Below are 5,435 nucleotides of genomic sequence, written 5' to 3' on the forward strand. Positions count from 1 at the left end.
TGATGTTCATCTGATTGCTGGTCCCCAGCAGCCTGGGAGAGGGAAAGGCTGGGGCTCAGGGATGCCAGTGCCAATGCCCTTGTGTTGTATGCACCGACATGAAGCAATGCAGGGCTAGTACAGCCCCAGTTATCCCAGTATGAGCCAGGACAAATCTGACCCATTCTCTCAGCCCCTTCCTGCAGAGCACACAAACCCAGAAGCATGGCAGGCACCAAGTGGTAAAGGAAACCCTGAAAAGCCCTTGGTTCAGCCCCAGGTCCCTCTCTGGGACTGCAGAGACACAATAACAGGCTGTGACCAGTAGTGCTGAGCAGGGGAAAAATGTCCCTGCGTAATTATCATATCCCTCCTGCCAGTCAGCCTGGAGACCTGTCATTGTCCCTCTTCAAGAGGGCAGAGGCCACTGCACACATGAAATTCCAGCCAGCCTGAAAGGAACATCTGAAGGGATCCCTGTGAGCTAAGCTATCATTAAATTTCTTTTTTCTCCACAAGAAAAGGAGGAAAGAAGTAATTAAGAGCTACTTTGCTTGTGGCTGTGCATTTTACAGCAGGAGGTACCTGTCCACAGAGGAGGAGGGTGGAGGCTGGGGACAGGTTTGCCCTCCTGAGGACAAAGGGCATGGGGAGCAGGAGTAGCCCAGGCATGCTCCTCTTCCATGTCACAGCCCCCAGCATGCCTGATCTGGCATGCCTCACCTCTGCTGTGAGCAAAGCTGCACCTCTGGTTAATAAATGCCCTCTCTAGTCTCCTGAGCTCTTCCAGGCTACCCATTGTGTGTGTCCTCATCCCACTGCTCTCATCATCTTTGTATCCTTCACTGCTTCTCATTGGGAGATTTGCCCGTGTGTTCATGAGCCAGAGAAGCCTTTTGCTCATTGTGCTTCCCACCATCTTTATACAGCAGCTTGCAGGACATGAGGGACCAAGAAGAACTCGCTCCTGACTGAGCCTTTCTCTTTGCTAAACAACACTGTGGGGCACCAACAAGCCCCTCCAAAGACCCCCAGGCTGAGCAAGGCTCTTGGTGGGACATGAGGCTGATGGCTGAGAGCTTTTCCCCAATATCAAAAAGGTTTTTTCTGTGAAGAACCAAACTATGCTGCAAGGTTCTGGTGGGCAGCACACTGATGTGTGAAGTGATGGGACTCCATGCTTTAGCCCACCTTTTCTTCCATGGTCTGGGTCCTGCACCAAGAAGGTCCTTCTGCTGCTCTGGTAACTCTCCAGGTGTTCAGAAGGCAGATCTCAGAGCATGGCCACCTCTCTACACTGAGCAGAGACATCTCCCTTCCCTGCCTGGATCTGCAGGAGAAGGGGTCAGGTGGGACTTGGGCTGGAACACCTGTCTCATCAAGCAGGGATGGGGCAGCCTGTGCTTGCCTCAAGCTGTGATTTCCATCTGGAATGTGGATCTTTTTATGTGTATCATTATACACCATAAATAACCATGGTACCCAGCTCATCTTCCCTCCTGCAGTGGGAGAGGGAGAAGGCTAGATGAGCACCAATTCCTGCCCCTCTACCTGCACTCTCATCATTTTGGCAGAGAGATGAAAGAAAACCTTCTCATTTGTCACCCTGGGCATGTGTCCCCTGTTAGCACAGCAGAGCAAGCACACCCTCTGCTCAATATTTCTGGGAGTCAACAGATGCTATAGCAGCCAGGAGCCTGCCTCGTGTCTGCAAGAGCCATGCCCCGGTGTCCCTGGCAAGGGAGGTGATTTCCATGAAATGGAAATGGCCTCACAGGCAACAGGAAAACAACATTCAATACTGGCCAGGCAAGAAGCAAAACAAAGTGCTGAGTTCTCTGCCCCAGGATAAACAAGATGTCCTCTGGCATGCATCACCTCCACAGGGTTCAGCTTCATTGCACATTTTACCCACATTCGTGTACAGCACCAGGGCCATTTGTTTGTGTATAATAAAGGGGATCTGGGAGAAAAACCTATAATTAGCACATCCATCATATAGGATTTTTAGATATCAATAAAACATCGATTCCCTCCTTCCATAAATTCTCATGCTGTGGTGAATACAAATCAGTAGTCATGATGGAGAGGGAATGCATCACCTTGCACAGAAGTGCATAAATCTCCTCTTTCCCCAGCATATCATTAAACCTCTTTAGCGCTGATGGAAAAACTCCTCTGCCAGGTGCCAAGCACTGCTCCCCAAGCGTGTCTGAAGCCTTGCTGGGCTAATTCCAGCATCAGAATGGTTGCAACACAGCAGCCAGCTAGCGGTTCAAAGGTTGCAGCCGGAGCTGTGCAAACAGGGGATCTTTTCTGTGGAGAGGGAGATCTCGCCACTGAATCTTTTTTGGTTTGAGGCAGTGAGATGAGGTTTTCTAGGATACTGTGTTTTCTAAATTCAAATGAGAAGCACAAGGAGAAATTTCAGTTTGATTGACCTGGAGTGTTATCTTGGTGTGAAGCAAACACAAAATGCTTCATTTAGGTTTCCCTTTACTCAGCCTCCTGCTCCATCCAGATGCTTTCCCACCTTTTTTCATACATGTGCAAAAACTGCAGCAGAGCTCTTCATTTTGAGATGAAAACTTAGGAATTACTCATTGAAAACGACAAGATAAAAAGTCACTTCTTGAGGACTGGGTTTTTTCACCTAACTAATGATCAACTTAATCTCTCTTTAAGAAGTTCCAGTTCCCCTCAAACTGTGCTGAGAAGACAGAGCTGAAGTGAGCAGCAGGAAAACCCCACTTTGAGGTTTGTCTGCTTCAGGGCTGCCACCTCCATGCTCCTCTGCTTCTTGTCTGCTGCCCCTTCTCTCACATATCCACAGGCAGCAGACAGCAAGTAATGGCCCCATTTGTCACTGCAAGGCCACAGAAGTGCCTCATTTTGCTCTTCATGCCCCCAAGGCAAGGTCCTCTGTATCTCACAGGTACCCAGTTTCCTAATCCCCCAGCAGCTCCCTGGCTGATGCAGCCTGTGGCATCCCAGTGCCTACCTGCCTGGCACACAGGGAACATCTCGCAGGCAGGAGATGTAGTTCCTGATGTTGTAAAGAAGTTCCCAACAGTGACTGCTGCAACCTACTTTGGGGTTATCTGGGACCACTAGCAGTATTTTTCCCTGGTGAGCACTTGAAATTGCCGTCTGTCCCTGCACAGCCCCAGGGCAATCCCTGATCCTTTCCACAGAGGTGAGAACCAGCTGATGTCCACCCAGAGAGGTGGTAGAGGCCCCATCTCTGGAGATATTCAAGATCAAACTTGATGGGGCCCTGAGCAACCTGATCTAATTAAAGATGCCCCTGCTCGCCACAAGGGAGTTCAGCAAGACAACCTCTGGGGTTTGTTTCCAACTCCATGCATTCTATGATTCTACTTCATGCTCGTGGAGGTGAGCACCATGGAGATGAACACCAGCTGATATCATGCCCATAGGGATGAGCATCAGATGATGCTGTGCCCATGGAGGTGAGTACCAGCTGATGTCATGGCCATGGAGGTGAAAACCAGTAGATGTTCTCTCCTTGCTGGGGAGCATCTTGCATCCCTCCCCAAACTCTTTAACTGGGTGTTATTCCCCATCCTACAGTCCTCTCTGAAACCCTCTCTGAGCCATGATTATGGGTGACAAGCTCTGCTAGGGAAGAGAAGCAGCTCCAGGAAAGCTGCTCCCAACTCCTCACCTGCTGTGGAGCTGGCTTTGCTCTTCCCCAACACGGAGCAATCGAAGGGAGTGCCTGTAATTGCAGCTGTCAGCGGTAACAGCCATGGCCCTGCTGTTATAAACTGCTCCAGCCAGACTTTTACTTACAGATTTCCCTCACGTGATGCTACAAGTCATGCAAAGGAAAACCTGCACCACAGAAAAGCAATTGCACCTTCCAGCTCTGCAGAAGGTGATTTATGGCTTGTTTTGGCTGTAAAATACAGCAGGCAGAGCTCGGGTTGCAGATCAGCATTCCTGAGGGGGCAGGCTGGAGTGTCTGGGAGGAAGAGGACGCCCAGTGTCCCCTCATCATCGTCCTGCTGGGGATGAGCCCAAGCATCAGAGCGCCTGCCCCTGCCCTGCCCCTTTTGTGGTCCCTGTATGCAAAGGAAAGGTTTTAGCCTAATTCCTGCCTGTCGTGAAATCATGGCAGTGCCTGGAGCCAGAGAGGACCTGTGGAGGACAGGGGTCTCAGCCTGTGGAAGCAAACCTTGCCAAATCTGCTGGCACCGATCAGAGAAATGCTGGGAGGTTCCTGCATACGTGCAGTTTGCAGCACTTATTTCTACACTGAGGACAAAGCCAGGCTGTGTCCAATCTATGAATGCTGTAAGAGATCAGAGATATTGTCCAAGCAGCTGGCTGGCAGCAAATGTGGAATCCCCAGCACAAACTCAACTCAGCCTCTCGCCAGCCCACTGCTGGACTGGGAACCCATCTGCCATGCCACCTCTTGCTGTTTTCCTCTGTGGAGAAAGGCCCTTTGGGACACGTCCTCAGTTGCTTTTAAATTATTCATTCCAACCTGATGTCTGTTTGAGGGCTGCAGGACTGGGAACATCACCTACGGATCGCTCACACTCAGCCGTAATCCATAAGGGTGTGACATGGAGAAACGATTCCTGCCTGGTCAAGCAAGATCCTCCATGGGAAAAGACCTTAATCTAGTGCTGTCCCAGGAGATCATCAAATGTACTTGCTGTGGACAAGGTCTGCTACAGCACTGGGGGTATTGGCAGGAGCTGACAGCCCTAAGGGTGCCCATGGTGCCTGGCTCAAACCAGGCTGGGTCAAGCCAGGTTTGGTAGGAGCAGCTATTGTTTTCCTAACATGTGCCTTGCTAATAGGAAGCCTGTGGCCTTTTGTGCACTTTGATAAGGTTCAGAGGTTGTTGAAAAACCCACAGTTATGGCAGCATTTCCAAAATCTCCCAGAAAGGCCAGCAAGCCTTTGAGATTACTAACACAGCTGTTGTCACACACCTCAACCTCACCTGCACTTCACTTTTATAAGCCGTTATAAACATGCTGGGTAAGGGACACAGGTTTAGGGTGGGGAACAGCAGTGACAGGTCCTTCAGTCTGTGGTTATGCAGTTATACCAATGCATGGTGAAAGGGCGTCCCAACATGGACCACTCACCAAACATAAAGTGTCTTTGTACCAGCGCCAAGGCACAACCTTGATGTTTGTCCATCCACGGCTCATCATCCATGGGGGATGGCACAGCAAAGGGTGCATGCTCCAGGCCTGCCCCACACCCCTGGATCTGGCTGGCTCTGGAGCAGAGGGAGGGAGAGAAAAGCTTGGTGTGAGTTCCTGCCTGGGCACTAGGAGGGAGGGAGTGGGTCACTCATACAATGGACATGGTGCCACTGCCAGTGCCACCCCACCACTCTTTTGTGTTTGTGCCAGCTTGGTGCCTGCAGCATTGACACACCAAGATGTGCTGATAGCTCATGTTTC

This window comes from Melanerpes formicivorus, unplaced genomic scaffold, assembly GCF_026170545.1.
Source record: "Melanerpes formicivorus ecotype bairdi unplaced genomic scaffold, bMelFor1.0.p_v2 SCAF_7, whole genome shotgun sequence".
Classification (NCBI taxonomy): Eukaryota; Metazoa; Chordata; class Aves; order Piciformes; family Picidae; genus Melanerpes; species Melanerpes formicivorus.